Source organism: Populus nigra, chromosome 11 (genome assembly GCF_951802175.1).
Source record: "Populus nigra chromosome 11, ddPopNigr1.1, whole genome shotgun sequence".
Classification (NCBI taxonomy): Eukaryota; Viridiplantae; Streptophyta; class Magnoliopsida; order Malpighiales; family Salicaceae; genus Populus; species Populus nigra.
The window spans coordinates 15730202-15752485 of record NC_084862.1 but is presented as its reverse complement, the minus strand read 5'-3'; the positions used below and the strand labels follow the sequence as shown (position 1 = coordinate 15752485).

General features: G+C 33.6%; 1 long non-coding RNA gene across 2 annotated transcripts; it reads right to left on the bottom strand.

Annotated features, from left to right (window-relative positions):
- Nucleotides 1–744: 744 nt before the first annotated feature.
- LOC133668342 (uncharacterized) lies at nucleotides 745–2782 on the bottom strand. Of its 2 annotated transcripts, XR_009833683.1 has the most exons (3): nucleotides 2516–2782; nucleotides 1504–1583; nucleotides 745–911 (listed from the first exon to the last, which is right to left on the bottom strand). It is a non-coding gene; the product is annotated as an uncharacterized LOC133668342 (long non-coding RNA). The 2 variants fall into 2 exon arrangements; XR_009833682.1 differs by lacking the exon at nucleotides 2516–2782 and having other exon boundaries at nucleotides 1504–2509.
- Nucleotides 2783–22284: the final 19502 nt, after the last annotated feature.

Genomic DNA, 22284 nt, shown 5'->3' with positions numbered 1-22284 from the left:
TAACGAGGTCACCAATACAATTTTAGCTTCTGTCCAAGAACAAAACAATGATGAAGTGATGGCACAAGAAGGAGATGCTCTTTTCGCTGGTGCGCCCTGAACATTGGCTGCCCAGCTTCCCTGATGAAGACTTTGAGCTTCTGAGAGGTATTTTTTGATGAGGTTTAAAAATTCAAGTGATTATAAATAGGGTTTTTTATGGATGGATTGTTGTTTAATTATTTAGTTATTGTAATTTAATTCATTGACTCATTTTAGTGGTAGTTTGATATGAAAAATTAAAACGACAAATAGCTTGATGTGGGAAGCCAATTACTTGTAAGAAATCTTATTTTGATAATTAAAGAGACTCTTGGATATTTTAAGTAATTATGCTTGAAACTCTTGCTAAAATGGCTGGTGCTTCTTGTTAATTGTGTGATCAGAAATGCTCTCTTCTTTTAGTTTCGTCTTGCTAATTGCCTCCTCAAATGCTAATGACGGTCCAGATGCAAGGGCAGAGTTTGAGAAAGCAGGCATCAACACTCGCTTCATTCCCTTTATTTGGAAGGAAGTAATTCTCGACTAATCTTCATTTTGTTGGTGTTTCTTCTTTTCACATGTACCTGTTGTTTGAATCTGTCACGACCCGAGTCCCGGATCCATGACCGGCACATAGGCAAGGTTCCCCTCCAAGGTTCCATACCTATGCGAACCCAAACTTACACACAACTTATCCTAACTCAATCAGAGTTCAACGCAGCATTAATAACAAAATCAACTTCATAATATAATTGAATTGTCTTAATACAAAAGTTTATAAAAGTTCAGAGTTTTGGAGCACTAACTAGACATAAAGGAAAGGTACAAATTACTACCAAAAGAGCAGGTTCTGAAGGTCCAACAAAATGACCTGCTATCAAGCTATAAGCCTGAAAAGGATAAATAATGAGATGGTGAGTTCAACAACTCAGTGAGTAGATAACGTTCAATATACACACACGAGGTAATACAGCAATGAGAAATATATATACAAGTATGGATTTAGGTTCTTATGGAAGTGTTCTCAAATTGGCCATAACAAGAAGATCATATGGTAAAACTCGTCAGAAAATCAAAATGCAATGAGCATGAGGCTCCGTACTGTGGGATGATCAGTCCACACAGGTTGGTGACTCCCCCGACCAACTAGGGTTCAGATACGATGTGCACAAAGACTAACACTACCCTATTAGCATGGGTATTCTGACTGACATACCATAGGTTCATAATCATAATCTAACAAACATATTCATATCTCAAAACTCAACTCATGACATCAATCAAATGAGGAGCTATCAATTCAGAAGTCAATTCAAAATATATGTTGGTTCATATCAAGAATTCAGATTCAATAATTGATCATGCTTTATCAAAACAAGGATAATAATTAACATATATATTATCAAGAAGCATGATCCAATTCATATTAGCAAATCAAATATTTATAATATTTCTAATGCATATGGAAAATTATCCACTCACCTGACTCAAAAGCAACAAAACTCAAAGCTGATATCGAAGAAAATCCTACTGACGTCCCGCCGGTAGAATATCAGGATTATCTGAATATAAAGGAGACATATTTAAGAATGACTCAAAAGAATATATATAACCTATTTAATACACTTATCTAAGGGTGTATTCCATAACCCTATATATTTTTGAACTAACTAGTTATCTTTCCTAAAAACCCAACATTTAACGGTTTTCCCGAAATCTAATCCATAATAAAACAATTAATAAAATTGGTAATAATTCACTAAATAACCCTCAATTATTCATCAAAATAATCTGAAAAAAGTAATATTACAGCTAGGGACTAATCTGTAATTTATCATATTCTTAAGGGTTAAATTGCAACTTTTGTCAAATTGGAGGACCAAACTAAAATTTATCATAAATCCATGAATATACTGAAATTATGTCCATAATTCATCCTCATTTCTGTCCAGATCATCTCATTATACTCCGGGGACCATTCTGGAATTTTACCAAATTTTTAGGATCAAATTGTAATTTTTGTCAAATCGGAGGACCAAATTGAAAGTGTTAAATTCTCTTATCTATACAGTAATTCTGTCCATAATTCATATGTTATTCTGTTCAGAATCTCGGAATAGGCTCCAGGGACCATTCTGCAAATTTTTCCAAAGTTTGGGGACTAAACTGTAATTTTCCAAAATTGAGGGACCAAATTGAATTTTCGTCATCTTCAACCTCCAACTCAGAATTCTCACAGGTTACCTACTGTTCTTGCCAAATTTCTAACTCAACATTCACCATTTACACAATTCATAACTCAAAATCATCATCTTTCAATTCAATCTCTCAAAATCAACCAAATAATCAAATACCCACAACAATCAACTCCATAACATTCAATTTAATTCATCAATTAAACCCAAAACATAAATTTTCAAAACCCTAACATTCATCAAAACTGAAATTAAAACTCAATAACACATATTTATACATTTAACAACCTAAATCTTACCTTTAAACTTATTCTCTTCAACTCCTTTCTATTTCCCTTCTAATTCCCTCTTTTCTCTTCTTCCTCTTCTTTTCCCTTCTCTCCTGCCGTTTCTCTCTCAAAATATTCAGACCTCTTCTTTTTTTTTTTTTTCTTCCTTCTATTTATATTTATCATGCATTTATACAATTACTACAATACCCTTCATTTAATTATATCCACTTCTAAACCACCAAGGGCTCTATAGCCTTTTCCTATCTATTTATATTCAAAACATTACAGAATCTTTTAAGTAAAACACAAGTTGTAGAAACTTTGTTGAGAAACTTTGGAGTTCAGGATCATCAACGGTTTCCAAAAATAAATAAATTGATCTTTCTCAGTTTTTATAATCCATGCCTTATGGAATTCGTACTAGATTGACCCTCAACCTTGAATTCGTTGTTTTTTGTTTTTAAATTTAGCGGACAAGTGCCTAAAGATGTCCAAGATGCAGCCCTTGCAGCAATTGATGGTCCTTCAGAAAAGGAAAAAAAAGACACTTAAAACTGTGGCAGGCTCAAGCAATGACGAGGTCACTAATGCAATTTTAGCTTCTGCGCAAGAACAGAACAGTGAAGTGATGGCACAACAAGAAGATGTTCTTTCCTTTGGAGCGTCTGGACATTGGTTGAGTAGCATCACTGATGAAGAGATTGAACTTCTGGTAGGTAGCTTTCATGAGAGGCCATCAATTAATCAAGCTGAGGAACCTCGAGGAGATTCATCCCAGCCAACGGATCCATTGTGTCTCGGCCATGGAAGATATTATGATGAACTATGCATGGCTTTAGCGATTAGTGCTAGCGGTTGGGGAGGAGGAGGGAAATGCGTTTTGATGCATGGTTTTTTGTGAAGTCGAAGACTACCTTAAAACATGAAAACTTACTGCCTTTTAGCTTGTTTTTTTCTTGTACACCGTTTCTTGAGCAAACTGGGCATGCACATGCAGGGCCGTCTTCCATTTTAGTTGTGCTCACAAATTTATGGTCATATATGGTCATGATGGCTTCGATCAATATCATCTTCGGGTTTCTTTAGTGGCTGTAATGGCTTTGAGCCTATGTACTATGTATAAAATATATAGCTTGGTTATGAAGCTGCATACTTGTCACCAGAACCCCTAAGATATCCCATATTCTGGGTTCCCATGATGTTTAAGAAATCTTGTGTCTTGAGGCTCCCATCTTTTCTTCTCTGTTTTCATGTTTGTTGGCATCTGGGCTTGGTTTAAATGTCAAGGCATTCTTTCTTCTTTTTTTTTCAATATATTGTGTTAATACATGTATTGTGCATTGTAATTATAAAAATACTATCTAATTATCGAATTATAAATTATTATTATTATTTTATATATTTGCTTAACCAAAACAAGTTCATAAATGTAATTATTCTTATTAAATACAAGTTATGGATCTATTCATTTTTTAACAATCTAAAATTGCATTCGTTCTATACATAATTAATACACTTCATTAATATTAAGTCAAACAAAAAAAATCAATAAAAAAAAATATAGTATCATATATGATAAAACTAAATACAATGACTTCTCATCTCAAAGATACAGAGAAATCAACTTTAGAGTTGTCGAGGGACAAGCAAATTATTGAAAATACCATGAAAAACAACCGAAGATAAAATTAAAGATGATATACTTAAAGTTCGTCCTGAGCAAAGATTTACTCAAAACAACAATCACATTGCATAATTCTCTTGCAATACAAGAATATCATATCATAGCTTCTTAATATACTAAAAAAAGTTAGAAATGAGATCCAATAAAACATCAATTTAAAAAAAAAAACAAGTAATATTAGAGTTATATATTTTACAAAGAACTTGTAATTAAGTCTTTGGGCTCATATTTAAGGACGGTTCATAATGGTCATTAATGAATTAATCATAAGAAATCCTCTCATTAATGAGCTAAACAAAAGTCAATGTTATGGTAGTTGTTTAGGCCTGATTGCATCCGTGATCTTCTAGCAGCAGAGTCGATGTTTTCTGCAAGTCGGACAGAGAAATCTCAAAACATTAGTCGAACTTTCCTGAGGTAAATTTGCAAGTGGAACATAATTAATTAGCACCCTTTTTTTAAAATGGCTACATGAATTGATTCGCAGTTTCCAAGTTTGGACGTTATTGAGGTCGGCTATTGGTTAGTACTCTGTTTCAGCACGTTTACACTATTGATTTGTTTTCTTGAATCACAATTCTCTCTGTGCTATTATATCCTTTTCTGTCTGCTTAAGCCAACGAAGCAGCTGCAGAATCTCCTCTTAATATTCAATTTCTTCCGCACTCTCTCTGCTACCATTCTGTCCTTAACCATTCTTCTCTTTTAGCTCCCTGTTTTTTTCTAATTGCTTAAGCTAACTTGTAACCAGACACTTGAAAAACCTCATTTTTGCATGTAAACTATATATATTTTGTTTTTTTTATTGCTTGATTCTTCCATGTTGGTTATTTCTTTTCTAAACCATTCTTCTATCTCAGATTTCTCTTCTTTTTTCTGATTACTTAAGCAAACCAGTAAGTATATATTTGAAGAAACTTTTTTTGCTGGCAGAAAAGTTCAGGTAAACTATATATCTTTTTTGTTTTTATTGCTTGATTCATCTCAGTAAAACAACATGCTGGTTATTAAATTACCGAGGCTGGTAATTTTTGCATGTTATTTAATTAAGTATTTTCCTCCTATATAGGAAGTCATGATCCACCAAAATTTATTCCCTGCTAAGTAGTAAAATTAATTAAAATTGCTATTAATTATGACTAAAAGATCTCGAGAAAATAATGAAGGAAAGTGCCCAATTAAAATAAGTATTTCATCATCTGTAAAAAAAAGTAAACATAACCTTTTATTTTTTTCTCCTCCTATAAACACAAGGACTTTGTATTTCATGTTCCCTTTTCTTTTAAGGAAAACTATGTATTTCAACTGACCTTTTCTTTAAAACTATGTCATGATCCACCAAGGTTTTTTTTTTTTCCTGTCTGTCTGTCTTATCAGCTGCAAGTTTTTCTTCCTTATATATATATATATAGGAATAATCTTGAGAGTTAAAATTTCTTGCTTCATCTTAATCATATTTCCATTACACATATTAATAAATCAGTTTATGTGTTAATTCCTAACAATATAAAGAGAGAGAGAGAGACTCACATAGTGACATATAGACATATATGAGGTGTTTATTCCTAACAATATAAAAATTATGCGCGCTTACAATTTTTAAGAAGCTTAAAATATGAAAAATACTTAAAAAAAAATTGTTATTCACCATGGAGGTTTAAAAGAGAGGGAACTTTTAATTTATTTTTTTTTGTGTGTTTTTAGATGTTTTCCCACTTTATATATGTAAATCCCGAGATAATCAAGGCTGGATTAAATTAAAGAAAATAAACTAAATTAATAAGAAGTGGGGGCAAAACGAATACATTTAAAGAAAATGGGGTCTAAATGCAAATAAGAATAATTATAGAGAATAAATACTACTCTTCTTACCAAAAACAGATCGGTAACTATCATAAAGAAAGAAGAGAGGAAGTTTTGGTATCTATTTTTACAGATCAAGAGAGAAACACCAAATTTCAAGAACCCATCCAAGATTTAGGGTTATAGGTAAAACAAAAAAATAAACACTGGTAGGCAAGGGATTAACAAGAAAAAAAATGAATAAGAAGAGAAGAGGGGAGGGTCGGCTGTCATTGGAAAGAAAAGGAGGGATCGAGACCTTGATTCGTATCGGGTAAGATATTCTGAACATGGTCTTATGAGTTGTTTTAAAGTTGATTATGAATTGATTCCTGAATGTTAAATTATAGATTGGAGTTCTATAACTCCAGATATAGTTAAAAATATGAGGAGAGGTCAGACAGTAACAGTTCAAAAACGGACACTAACAGTCCAAGTGTTTGTTGATGAGTGATTTTGACTATCTTAGAGATAGAACTGGGTTCTCCTCAAAACATAGAACTTGTAGCCTCATGTCTTACCTTTCCAATGACACAAAGTTTTCTTGAATTGAAGTTCTATAACTCCAGATATAGTTAAAAATCTGAGGAGAGGTCAGACAGTAACAGTTCAAAAACGGACAGTAACAGTTGGACAGTAACAGTCCAAGTGTTTATAGATGAGCGATTTTGACTATCTTAGAGATAGAACTAGGTTCTCCTCAAAACATAGAACTTGTAGCCTCATGTCTTACCTTTCCAATGACATAAAGTTTGCTTGAATTGAAGTTCTATAACTCCAGATATAGTTAAAAATCTGAGGAGAGGTCAGACAGTAACAGTTCAAAAACGGACAGTAACAGTTGGACAGTAACAGTCCAAGTGTTTGTTGATGAGTGATTTTGACTATCTTAGAGATAGAACTAGGTTCTCCTTAAACATATAACTTATAGCCTCATGTCTTACCTTTCCAATGACACAAAGTTTGCTTGAATTGGAGTTCTATAACTCCAGATATAGTTAAAAATCTGAGGAGAGGTCAGACAATAACAGTTCAAAAACGGACAGTAACAGTTGGACAGTAACAGTCCAAGTGTTTATAGATGAGCGATTTTGACTATCTTAGAGATAGAACTAGGTTCTCCTCAAAACATAGAACTTGTAGCCTCATGTCTTACTTTTCCAATGACATAAAGTTTGCTTGAATTGAAGTTCTATAACTCCAGATATAGTTAAAAATCTGAGGAGAGGTCAGACAGTAACAGTTCAAAAACGGACAGTAACAGTTGGACAGTAACAGTCCAAGTGTTTATAGATGAGCGATTTTGACTATCTTAGAGATAGAACTGGGTTCTCCTCAAAACATAGAGCTTGTAGCCTCATGTCTTACCTTTCCAACTACACTAAGTTTTCTTGAATTGGAGTTCTATAACTCCAGATATAGTTAAAAATCTGAGGAGAGGTCAGACAGTAATAGTTCAAAAATGGACAGTAACAGTTGGACAGTAACAGTCCAAGTGTTTGTTGATGAGCGATTTTCACTATCTTAGAGGCAGAACTGGGTTCTCCTCAAAACATAGAACTTGTAGCGTCATATCTTACCTTTCCAACTACACTAAGTTTGCTTGAATTGAAGTTCTATAACTCCAGATATAGTTAAAAATCTGAGGAGAGGTCAGACAGTAACAGTTCAAAAATGGACAGTAACAGTTGGACAGTAACAGTCCAAGTGTTTGTTGATGAGCGATTTTCACTATCTTAGAGGCAGAACTGGGTTCTCCTCAAAACATAGAACTTGTAGCCTCATGTCTTATCTTTCTAACAACACAAATTTCGCTTGAATCGGAGTTCTGTAACTCCAGATATAGTTAAAAACCTGAGGAGAGGTCAGACAGTAACAGTTCAAAAACAAGACAGTAATAGTTGGACAATGACAGTCCAAATATAAAGAAAGGAATGATAACTAGGATTGGACAAAGAACGACAGTAATAATGAGTGAAATGAGAAAAGCATAAAGTACTAAGAAATGACTGAAAGAAAAACTTATTGGTTGTTGATATGGTTATTATAACACATATCCTTTAGTGAGGAAAATTTATGAGATAAACCTGTGATTTGAAGGAGGGACCACAGGCGTGGTGCAACAGCAGCAGCAAGGGAGCACGAGTAGAGCTTCTATTGCAGGTAGGTGAATCACACCTTTACCTTCTACGTAAATTCCATGTTTTTAATATATACTACTGATGTGAAATGTGAATTACCGAATGTATGTGTACTCAAGGGGAAAGGTTGTTGTGTGAATTGCTAAGTGATGAAATTATCACTGACAAATGAAATATGAGAAGTGTGATTTGAGGCATAAACTAGCATACATTTAGTGTATGTTAGGATCCCGGATAAGGGGATCGTCATGTTTGGATTAGCATACATTTAGTGTATGTTAGGATCACGGGTAAGGGGATCGCCATGTTTGGACAGCATGGGTAAGGGGATCGCCATGTTTTGGGCTAGCATACATTTAGTGTATGTTAGGATCCCGAGTAAGGGGATCGTCATGGTTGGACTAGCATACATTCAGTGTATGTTAGGATCCCGGGTAAGGGGATCGCCATGTTTCAGGCTAGCATACATTTAGTGTATGTTAGGATCCCGGGTAAGGGGATCACCCTACATCGACTCCTATGGGATGATGATGATGATGATACCAGTGAAAGGGGTATCGAAAATGGGTTAAACGAAGATAAACATGATTGATCTTATAAAGTTTGGAATGGAGGTTAATAGTGAAAGAGGGAACGGTTATTAATAATTTGAATAAGGAAGAGATTCTAACGAAAACCAGAAAGGAGAAGGGAACAAAATATGAATGCATGTTACCCTTTTAAAATTGCTTGATTTCATTTTGTTATTTCTGTTTATGTGATAGTCACCTTTCAATTATATGTATTTTGTTTCAGGAACATCACATGCACGACAGGAGTAGATCCTAGTTTATGTTTCCCTTCTTATAATTTAGGTTATAGGGTATACCCTTATATTTTGTAAACATGAAAATGTTTGTATAACTTAATTTGTGTAATTAATGTTTAAACTTGATTTAATGAACTTAATCTCTGTAGTTCATGTAACCATCTTTCATGTCTAAGTATTTACTTTTATTTTCATCCATAATGAGATTGTGTTATATAATGCATATTATGAATATCGTGGGTAATAGGTGTGAGAATATTGAGGAAATTAAAACCCAAGACGATTGGGTCGGGTTTAAGTTATGAAATGCGAGTTATTAGAAATGTAAACAGGCTGCATATCAATAACTTGGGACCTCCCGGTATAGGGGGACTCCGTTAAAATTTTGGTAAATTTTAATATGGAAACCATGAATATATATTAAAAAAAATACTCTATTTTCGGTTGACATAAGAGTGTTGTCTTTTTATCTCCAAGTTGGGCTGGGCTGTTACAATATAATTATATAAAAAAAATTAGGAAGCCTAGTATTCTATTCATATGAAAAACTTGGTAACCCTATTAATAGTAAAGTATCACTTTATCTCCTAAAAAAATATCACATATATTATCTCATGATAATTTTAGAAATTTATACAATCAAATCCTTACTTGATTTTTTCAAGTCTAGAATTTTAAGCTCCTATATTAATTATACTCTACTTCTCAATTTCTAAAACTTATTTACAATAAAGTTTAATTTTATATAAATGATTCCTAATGTGTGAGACATATGTTGGTTTAAATATAAATTATAATCCTAATTAAAATTAAATTAAATAAATTAAATCATTTAACTCATTATTAGTTGAACAAATTGATTGGTTCATATTTGAATATCAAATGCAACATCTAACAATATATCATGAAAATACCATAAAATTAATAAACATCAATGAAATATTTTGATGGTGTTTAAAATAATAATTTCTTCTAAATTTTCATTTTAAGATTAGTTTTTATTTTTGATTTTGTTCAATTTATTTAATATATATATATATATATATATATATATATATATATATATTATCATGTATAGTTTACATCCTAATAAAAATTAATTTGAGAGCTGGTCTAAAAATATTTATATTGTTGAGTTGTATAATAAAACATTAGAGTTACCTGTTCACTAAGATTTCTATTAAATCTATGCGAAACTCAAAATTTATAAACTTAAGGGTGTGATGGAAGACTTTTGTTTTTTTAGTATTTTTTAAAAATATTTTTTGCTTTAAAAAATATTAAATTAATTTTTTTAATATTTTCATAGAATAATATGAAGAACAACATAAAATCTAAACAAAAAATAAAAAAAATGATTGTAATATATTATCAAGTAAAAAATTATTTAAGAAAAATACAATCAACCCCAATCTCCAACCCACACTTATTATCTATTTATTAAAAGATAATTTTTTATCAATAAAAAGTAATTTAATACCAATAATACTATTTTTTAAATAGTTGACCCCTCTGAATGGTTTGCTTTCTTAGCATACAAAACCATAATCTGGTGATCCTCATTGACACACGCTGCCACACCCATTTGTTTCAATAACCAAAATGATGCCTCAAAATATTTCAATTTCCATAATATTATATACAATGTTTGCTCATGTGGATTTCACTAACATGAGCTCCTCTAATATAGTCCTTGCATTACCGCACAACAGCGAGGACTGGCTTAGTTTGAGACTTGATTTGTAGTTTTTTCTAAAATGAAAATCGTTGGGATACAAAAGCCAGTAATTACTGCAATTAAATTATATGAGCTTCGGACTTCAATTTAAGCTATTTTTGGAGATAAATTAGGGATTTTTTTTTCCTACAACAGAGAGAGAAACAAAGAAAAGATAACCAATGTTCTACCATGTTATATTTTATATGAAATGCAGTATAATTATTTTATAAATCATATTCCTTATGCCCAGAATTTGACAAGCTTCTTCTTCTTCTCCTTGTGTAGGGGGACAAAAAAACATTCTCATGTAGAACCACCTTGGACATGATAAATTGATTTTTAAATTAAAAAAAAAATCCGGTCTAAGTCAATATTAGATAGATGGCACGTATTATGCAACGAGTCTACCTATTGTTTTTACTATAAAAAATATCAAAACAATGCAAATATTAAAAAAAAATATAAGATTATGGTCATTGACTCAAATTAATGAGTTTAATAAACTTGATTAATTTAATAATATAAATAAAAATAAGATATCGATAACAAATAAAACAAAAAAAAGCAACAATAATTCAATGCAAAAAATAAAAGCTTGTTAATATTATACAAATATATTTTTATAATATTTTTAAAATGTCATAATGATTTTATTTGTTAACAAAATAAAAAATTAAATTAGAATGAGATGATTGCATAGAAAGGTTGATGAAAACTGTATTCAAATTTTATAAAATAAGTGAAGGTTTTGGACTTCATTTCTCCAATTTTCAAATTTTATAAAATTGTTCAAATTTTAGAACTCTATTCTACTCATACTTAAGCTTTAGTAAAAAAAAAAAAAAAAGCTCCATGGACTATAGAGCACTATTTTAAAATTTAACCCGATTCAACAAGTTAACTTGTGATCCGGGATCTAAGACGAGTCGTGTTTCAATAAAAATAAAAGAAGAATTAATTAGGTATAACTTGGATATACACATGAGTTGACCTACGACCTGGTCAACTCCAAGAAAAATTTAGTCAAAACATGTTGATTTTTTTTTAATTTCTTTTTATTTTTTTATATAATAAAAACATTAAATTAATCAAATTAACTCATGTCAACTCACGTGACTTATTATCAACTTGCCTTAGATTGACCTTCAGGTCAAGCTTAAGAACTATATTATATATCAGCTTAAGAACTATGTTATATATCATATATAGAGTCAAGCTTAAGAACTAGGTTATATATCAGCTTAAGAACTATGTTATATATCATATATAGAGTTTAAAAGCTTGTATATTAGAATTTAAATTTCACTGCAAATCTAGGAACTTGAAAATAAACTATGCCTTTTCTTAAAAAAAATAAAAACACTCCTATCCAAAATTGTTAATGGACTACTAGGTCCAAAGTCAACTTATATTTCCTAAACCAGCTTGGACCCAACCGATGTTTGGGTCTACTCTCAAAGTCCAAGCTAAGTCCTATCTTGAATTTTGAACCTCGTATATAATTCATCAATAAAAAAATTGTGAGAGAATAAATATTTACCATTTGATTTTCACCATCAACTCAACTTATATGTAAATTAACTCAACTTATATGTAAATTGATGAATAGGTATACAGTATACTCTTTCAAAAGCTGCGTCGTTTTTCGCAAAAATGCACAGAGAGTTTTGAGTCGGATAGGCGTTACAGAAATGACTTGCACTGCCTTCGTGTTTGGTTACAGCTGGTGAATTTCAGAACCCGCCTCTTTCCTTTTTTTCTTTTTTCTTTTTATGTTTTTGTCTAATTTATAGGGTTTTGGATTGGTTTAGATAACTCTGATTTTTGAACTTGGGGTGTTTATTTTCTTACTTGATTTCTCTGTTTTTGTTTGGTGCTTGTGTAAAATGGGCAAACAGAAAAAAAAAATGAAATCGGAGAAAAAAAAAAAATGAAATTGGAGAAAATAACTCTGATTTCTCTGTTTATTGGGTTTTTGCTTGATTTCTCTTGTCATAAGGTTACTGTCACGATAAAAAAAAAAAAAGACGGAAACAATTGAAATACAGGAGGCATGTTTCTATGTCCTTTCTATTTTGAATGAATATGAAATCAATCTAAAACTGTCATAAAAGATTTTTTTACGTTTTCATCTTTATACTTCTGCCAAACACTTTAATTCTATATTTTTTATATTTGTTCTTTTTAAAATAATATTTTCTTAAAAAACCAATCTGAATTTTTATTGAACTAACTAAGTTGACACACTTAAATTATCTGAATTTCTAGCAATTAAGGTACCGTTATATTCCTACAAAGATGAAAATACATATTCAATCTTCAAAAAATATACTTATTGAAAGGGACAATCAAGAACCTCGAATAAAACTAGTATTACCTTTTAAAATAATATAAGAATATCCAAATAAAAATAAAAAAATATCATCCAATTTCACCAAATCAAGTTTTGGCATAATCATCTTGTAGAATTTATAATATGTTCACTGCGATGCCATAACACAGGCGTTGTTCTTGTATTTATAGTAGGAGATAATTATATACAAACGGGTAAGGGATACACTATGAAAGTTGAGATACACTTGAAGTGATCTTAGCCTGATCCTTATCTCCTTCTGCAGTAGTGGATAAGCTGAGATTAACTGTATTGTTAGTGGGTTTGACTAGGTTTCTAATACGCCCCTTCAAGCACAACGGTATGGGAAGAATGTTGAGATTGGAACACAGAACACCAAAACGTGAGGAAAAGAGTGGCTTGGTGAAGATGTCAGCGAGTTGATCTTTGCTGGAGATGAACTTGATGGAGAGAAGTTTCTTGGCTATCATATCACGTACAAAGTGGAAGTCAATTTCCACATGTTTTGTTCTGGCATGAAATACTGGATTTGCAGATAGATAGGTGGTGCCGATGTTGTCACACCATAATACTGGAGGTTGAGACATACGAATGCCAATTTCAGAACATAATGACATAGCCAAGACAATTCTGCAGCAGTGTTTGCTAGTGATTTGTATTCGGCTTCAGTGCTTGATCGGGCAACTGTTTGCTGTTTGCGACAGCTCCATGATATTAAGTTCATGCCAAGAAAAATGCAGTAACCCCTAGTGGATCGTCGATCATCACGACTTCCTGCCCAGTCAGCGTTAGAGAATGCCTGGAGATTAGTGGATGTGGAAGCATAAAAGTGAAGTCCATGTTGGATGGTTTGCTTGAGATATCGAAGTAGACGTTTGACAGACTGCCAATGAAGGTCGGTTGGTTTGTGCATAAACTGTGATAGTTTATTTACACAAAAGGAAATATCTGGGCATGTGATGCAGACATATTGAAGGGCGCCAACGGCACTTCTGTACAGAGTCGGATCCAAGAGAAGATCACCTTCAAAACTAGAGAGATGAGTAGAGGAAGCCATTGGAGAGCTGATCGGCTTTGCGTCTGCCATTTTTGTTCGTTTGAGAATGTCCATAATATATCGCTGCTGTGAGAGTATGATTCCCTGATTGCATGGCATAACTTGAATACCAAGGAAATAGTTCAGTGGGCCTAAGTCTTTGACTGCAAAGTCATTATGTAATTCTCGGAGTAGTGACTGAATAGCAGCATGACTGGAGCATGTGATAATGATGTCATCTATGTAAATTAATACCAACATGAGATAATTAGTGGAGCGAGAAATAAACAAAGAAGTGTTTGACCGTGAGTTGATGAAACCAAGTTGAATCAACTTGGAGCTTAACCGTGAAAACCAAGCCCGTGGGGCTTGTTTTAAGCCATATAAGGCTTTGTGCAGCTTGCAGACATGAGACTGGTGTTGGGGATGAATGAAGCCAGGCGGTTGTGTCATTTAGACAACCTTAGTTAACTTTCCATGTAGGAATGCATTTTGTATGTCAATCTGATGTATAGGCCAGCCACTGCAAAGAGCAAGAGAGAGAACCAGACGTACCGTAGTTGGTTTTATCACAGGGCTGTAAGTTTCACCATAATCTAGTCCAGGTTGTTGGTGAAAACCTTTTGCTACAAGTCGTGCTTTGTAGCGATCAATGGAGCCATCTGCTTTTCGTTTTAACCGGAACACCCATTTACAGCCAACGACATTTGATGCTTTTGAAGGGGGGACTAAAGTCCATGTTTGATTCTGCAGGAGTGCATCAAACTCAGTATTCATTGCTTTTCTCCAACATGGGTGTTGCATGGCAGTGGAGTAACAAGTGGGTTCCATGGCTGGTTGAGTAGATTCAGTAAGAAGAGCTCGGGGTAAGGGATAACGGACAGTGCCATCTGTATGAATTTTTGGTTTGGTGATGAGGTTCTTTGCACGTGTGGTCATGGGGTGAGTTGATGAGGGGAGGGCTGTCTGTGAGCTGGTGTCTGGGATAGTTGGGTAGGAAGGATCAGGTGGGGGAGGGGGTGTAAGGAATCTGAAATGGATAATGAGTGATTTGGTGATGGTGTTGTGTCAAGAGTCCGTTGGATGATATTTTCTGTTGATGATGGAATGTCCAAAGAAGATGCTGCCATGGGCTGATAGTCATGAGGAATGAGTAATGGACTTGGATTGTTGAATACCTGCACAGATATGTTAGGAGACAAAGAAGATGTAGGAGAAGCAGACGTGCACGGAAAAGAGTTTTCATTAAATACTACATCCCGGGAAATATAAACTCTATTTGATGGTAAGTGAAGACATTTGTACCCTTTATGAAAGGGACTATACCCTAAAAAAAGACACGGTAGAGACCGTGGTTGGAGTTTATTTTTATTGTAAGGACGTAAATTTGGCCAACATGCACAACCAAAAGTGCTTAAGAAAGAATAATCAGGTTCATAATGAAAGAGAGTGTGAAAAGGTGAATTATTTCGGAGCACAGGGGTGGGCAAGCGATTAATAAGATAACATGCTGTAGAAAATGCATCTTCCCAAAATTGGAGAGGAACTTTGGCTTGAGAAAGTAAGGCTAGGCCTGTTTCGACAATGTGTCGATGTTTGCGTTCAATTTTGCCATTTTGTTGATGTGTGTGTGGGCAAGAGACACGATGGGAGATACCGAGAGATTGAAGGAGTGTGTGAAAGGGACGGTATTCACCACCTCAATCAGATTGGACTGTATGAATTTTTTCTTTGAAAAAGCATTCAACATAATTTTTAAATTTTTGAAAAATTCTAGTGACATCACCCTTACAATAAATGGGATACAACCAAGTGTATCGACTAAAATCATCTAAAAAGGAAACATAATATTTAAAACCAGATTTAGAGCATATGGGAGCAGGACCCCAAAGATCGGTATGGATGAGCTCTAAAGGACAGGTGGAGCGAGAGAGAGACGCAGAGAATGGTAATTGTTTGGACTTGGAGTTGAGGCACGCGGAGCATGGATCAATGATTGTGGAATTGGAAACTGGAAGGGTGGCCAAGCCGTGAGTGCCACTGAGGAAGAGAGACACGCTCACCAATTAAAGCGGAAGGGGATGTTTGATGATGAAAAGATGGAAATTTATAGAGACCATGACTATTCGGGCCGTGAAGCAGCAACTTCTTCGAACATCGATCCTTCAAAAGAAAATAATTTGGGTGAAATTCAAAGAAGGTGTTAGTATCAGATGTGAATTTATGAACCGATAATAAATTCTTGGAAATTTGAGGAACATGAAGAACATTAAGAAGGTCAAAGTGAAGAGTTGGAGAAAAGAGACGGGTGTGTCCAATATGATGAATGGATAGCCCTTTACCATTGCCAATTCGTATCTGATCAGGGCCATGGAATTCTTCAGACTTGAGGTTAAGGTTTTTCATGTCAGAAGTGACATGATGAGTTGCACCGGAGTCTGGATACCAATTGAGATCAGGACCATGAGAAGGAGCTGAAAGGTAGGCCTGTGGTGGCTGAGGGGAGTCTCTAGAGAAGGACTCGTTGTAGCGGTTGGAACAATCAAGAGCGATGTGTCCCACACGGTTACAGACTTGGCAAACAGGGCGAGGAGAAGAGCCACGGCCAGGAAAGAAGTGAGTGTTACGCCCCCTGCCAAGTGACTGTCGGTTGGAATATGGTCGTGAAGGTCCCCTTCCAGAAGGTGGGGCACCAAGGATGGAGTTGTAGCCACTACGATGAGGTCAATGGATGAGTGATGGTGCTCAAGTCTGAGTTCATGAGAAAGGAGATGGCCATAGATTTCTTCCACAGACAGGGGTTCAACACGAGTTGTAACTGACGTTACGAAGGGATTATAATCGGGTCCTAACCCAGCAAGTAGGAAAGCCACCATTTCAAAATCATTAACAGGCTGACCCACGGTAGCCAAGGAGTCAGTGAGAGACTGGAACCGTTGAAAGTAGTCAGCAACAGAGGAGCTTCCTTTTTTTAAGGTGGCTAATTGATAGTGAACCTGCATGGTGCGTGCACGAGATTGGGACATGAATAGTGTCTCCAATGTTGTCCAGGCAGATCTGGAGGTGGTGCAGCGTGTAACATGAGTGAGCATTTTTTCGGTGAGAGTGGAATTTATGGCACCAAGAATGATTTGATCTTGCATGGTCCAATGTAAGAAGGCAGGGTTCGGAGAAGTGATAGTAACACCATCAATGGTGGAAGAAACAATGGATGGTGGGGGGGGAGTAGTGCCATCTACGTACCCGAAGAGATTTCCACCTCTAAGATGAGGAACAATTTGAGGGAGCCATAAGGGATAGTTGTCCCGAGTGAGTTTAACAGGATTGAAGTTGGTGAAGGTGATCAAAGGAGGGGTTTGAGTGGAGGAGAGGGTTGCTACTGCAGACATGATGATGGAGGAAGAAGAGGAAGATTTTGACGCAAGTCAGGTGGGCTCTGATACCATGTAAAATTTATAATATGTTCACTGCGATGCAATAACACAGGCGTTGTTCTTGTATTTATAGTAGGAGATAATTATATACAAACGGGTAAGGGATACACTATGAAAGTTGAGATACACTTGAAGTGATCTTAGCCTGATCCTTATCTCCTTCTGCAGTAGTGGATAAGCTGAGATTAACTGTATTGTTAGTGGGTTTGACTAGGTCTCTAATACATCTTTTACTCATTTTTTTTTTAACTCGACTCATGTTAGCTCCTAGGTCGTTTAAGTACCAAGTCAATCCATCTAGACTAAATTTAATAACATTGATATTAAGTCCGTTTGTCTCGTAAACAAACCCACTAATAAAATCATGATGAGTCTTCAAAATTTTCTCATCTTGGAATCTTTCTTTTGCTTCATTGACATGACAAACTTCTCCTCTACCTCATGTAGTTCTTTTCCTATGAAATTATTTAAAAATGTGGTAACTTATGTTCTTAGATACATTTTTAAAGTATATTTATCTTTAAAAGCTCCTCTTTCTTCTTGTCACCTGCATTAATTTACATCTTCTGCTTTAATTAATTTTCTAGCACACACAAGCAACATACATATAATATAGTCCTTGCACTCCCGCACAACAGCGAGGATTGGCTTAGCCATATATGTAGTTTGAAAATTGATTTGTAGTTTTTTTCTAAAATGAAAATATTTGGGATACAAAACCCAGTAATTACTGCAATTAAATTATATGAGCGTCGGACTTCAGTTTAACCTATTTTTGGAGATAAATTAGGGATTTTTTTCCCTACAACAGAGAGAGAAATAAAGAAAAGATAACCAATGTTCTACCATGTTATATTTTATATGAAAGGAAGTATAATTATTTTATAAATCATAATCTTTTATGCCCAGAATTTGACAAACTTATTCTACTCCCTGTAGTGGGACAAAAAACATTCTTCTTTAGACAAATTGATTCTTGTATTGTTCAAAGATACAGTCTAGTCAATACTAAATAGGTAGCCCTCACGCTATAGATCTAGTCGATTAATAGATACACCAAACAATTTTATTTTTTTAAAAAAATTATTCAGTCTAGTCATTACTAAATAGGTAGCCCTCGTTACGTCATAGATCTATCTATTTTTTTTTTTATCATAGAAAAGATATCTAAATAATGATGATATTTTAAAGAAAAAAATATAAGATTCTAGTCATTGACTTAAATGAGTTTAATAAACTTAATTAATTTAATAATATAATTAGAAAATAAAATATTAACAATAAATAAATAAATAAAAAACAACAACAATTCAATTCAAAATATAAGTGATTGTCAATATTATGAACATATATTTTTATAATATTTCTAAAATGTCTTAATGATGTTATTTGTTAATAAAGTAAAAAATAAAATTAGAATGAGATGATTGCACAAAAAGAAAAATAAAAACATTAAAAATCTCAATTCTCAATAAATAAAATAAAGAGTAACAAAATTAAAAAAAATTATATATAAAAAAATTGACCCGAGTCTATTTGAGTTATCACATAGGTGAGTTTTTTTATCCCCAAGAAAACCAAACATGATAATCTTTTATCATCTAATTTTAGTAAAAATCAAATCAAACCTATAACCTAGTCGTGGGACCAACATAACTGTATGGAAAGTAGACTAAATAAAATCATGAAGGTCAATTCTTAAACCAATCTAATATTGAAGGGTCAAATTAAAAAAAAAACGTAATAAAAAAAAGGTTCATGTCAAATCTGGTAAACTTATTGAGTTCATGATAAAAGATATTATATCAGGATAACTCTATAGAAAAAAGGTCAAAAAACAAATAATATCAATTTCCAACAAATCCAATTATAATGGATGAAATTAAAAAAAAAGGACCAAAGTCAACCTCAGTCCAACCTTTAAAACTTGGGACATGGATCATGCAACCGGATCATTGCAAAAAAGACAAACTCGAAAAAATAATAATATAAAATTCCCAGCAAACCAAAATAATTAGAGATAAATTTGAAATTTTTTTTTAAAAAAATATAAATTGTTTTTGAAAAGAATAAGACCTAAATTTGATATAAAAAATCATAAAAGATGAAATTGAAAAATAATTTCATTGTTTTTTCTATTTTTTTTTCAAAAGTTTATCAAACATTAGGTCAAAAATTAGATAACATGTGGTCTTGAGTCCTTTATTGAGTTAATTTTTTTTTTTAATTTCATCATTTTATATTTGATTTTGATATTAGATTAGATCATTCTTTTTTTAATTGTAATGTATTTTGTCTTGAATTTTTTATTGATTTTTTTTTTAAAAAAATTCATCTATCATCTTAAAATAATTTAATTTTAAAAGTATTGACAGTTCACGTTTTTTTAGTGGCTGTAATGGCTTTGAGCCTATGTACTATGTATAAAATATATAGCTTGGTTATGAAGCTTCATAGTTATCACCAGAACCCCTAAGATATCCCATATTCTGGGTTCCCATTATGTTTAAGAAATCTTGTGTCTTGAGGCTCCCATCTTTTCTTCTCTGTTTTCATGCTTGTTGGCATATGGGCTTGGTTTAAAATATCGAAGTATTCTTTCTTTCTTTTTTCAAAATATTATGGTTAATACATGTATCTTGTATTGTGATTATACAAATACTACTTAATATTGAATTATAAATGATCATTATTACTATTATTATTGTTGTTGTTACCTATTTTTGGGTTCCCACAAAACAAAACAAAAAAAAAATGAAAAAATATCAAAAAATATTCAAAAAAAATCCACAAAATAATAGGAGCGAGAAAAGAATGCTGGAATACTGAAAAAAAGATAAAATTGGCTGAGAAGGTTCAAAAATGCAAAATGTTGAAATTTAACAGTATATTTTTTACTGATGAGAGCCCTGTTGATAAAAAAAATTCAAGTTGAGAAAGAAAAGTCTAAAATCAGATGTTATGGACTCAATTAAATTTTACCTAAGGTTTAATTGAATTTATGGAGGGTTAAATTACAAGAAAAAATTGATTTTTAAGTCAATTTAGGCTTTTATTAAAAGAAATTAAAGTTCTGGAGTCTAATTATAATTTTGAAGAGTTTATTTGGTCAAATCAGGGGCTTAATTGTATAATTATTAAAGTTTGATGGTCAATTAGAGACTTGATTGAAACAATCTTAAACAAAGGACCAAACTAGAAAAGATACTAAAATCAAGGGATCCAATTACAATTTATCCGGAGGGCTTGATTACAAAATTGTAAGAACATTAAGGAACAAATCAGAAATATCCATTTTTGATAGGAAGACCTTTCTTCACAGTCGTTTCAGCAGACAGTGGAGCCATTTCAGCAACAAAAATAGCAGATTGCTTCAATTATGGGGAATGTTTCACGGCTACTATTTCTCTACATGCCGTTACCAAGCCGAACGTTGCACCGCAGGGCATTCTTTGGCTTATAAAAGCCAGAGAAAGACGATGAATGAGAAGGGGGCAGAAAGGGAGAATAAACAGAAACAGAGGGAGACATGAAGGAGAACTGGGCAGCATAGGGAAAAAGAGAACAAAAGGAGGAGGACAAGGCAACGAGACATAAAGAAAAAAAAACAGAGAGAAGAGAGTGTAAAGAAGAGAGAGGCAGAGGGAGTGAGCAGGATAAGAGAGAAAACAAAGAGAAAGCGAAACCATCAGAGAAGCCGAGTGACCGTCAGAAAACGCGACACCAACAGAGGAGTTGAGCCATCACCTGCTCTTTCTTTTCCAGAACGAAGGAAATAACAGAGGAAGCCACCATCACCATCGGCTCCATTTTCTTCAGAACCAGGGAACCAGCAGAGGAGACCAGCATCATCATAGGCTTTTCCTTCTCCAGAATCACGAAGCCAGCAGAGGAGGTCAGCACAACCATCGGCCTCCTTCCTCCAAAACCAGTCTCCGGAACGAAGGAAATAACAGAGGAAGCCACCATCACCATCGGCTTCACTTTCTTCAGAACCAGGGAACCAGCAGAGGAAGCCAGCATCACCATAGGCTTTTCCTTCTCCAGAATCACGAAGCCAGCAGAGTAGGCCAGCACAACCATCGGCCTCCTTTCTCCAAAACCAGGTTTGTTTCTCTTCCATTCTCCGCCTCTGCAAAAAAATGATGCATGTTACTGTGCGAAGGTAATTTAATTACCTTCGCACAGTTCATGCACGCGTGAAGAAATTCACGCGTGCTTTAGGTTGTTTAGCCAGGTCACTGGTTTGGGCCAGTGACCCAGCCAGGCCTGCTGGGTCCAGCCCAGCCACATGGGCCGGGCTGGGCCTATCCCAAAAAATTTTCATAGAAAAAACCTTTTAAAAATATGTGATTTTCTGAAAAAAATTTACTGTATTTTGATCAATATTGGTTTGTATTTTTATACTGTAAAGATATAAATCCGGTATTGAAATACCTAGTTTTTGTCAAAACATAAAAATATAAAATAAAATGTTTTGTTTTCATGGATACCGCCAAGTCTTTCTAAAAAAAATATAAATAAAAAAATCATATTGTATCTTCATTAAAAAAAAAAAGTTTTAGCATGCATTTTGACTTTAATGACTAGTTTATTAAAGTTACGAGAATTAGCCAATATTTCAAAAATTCTAAAAAAATTATTTTGTTTTTTTTTAATATCCGGGGGTTACGACCTTGTACGTAAGACGTATTCCGGATATTAAATTATTTCTTGACGTTAGAATGGTTAGGTTTTACCCAATAAGATAAGAATTTTTTTACCAAAGAGAACTTTTC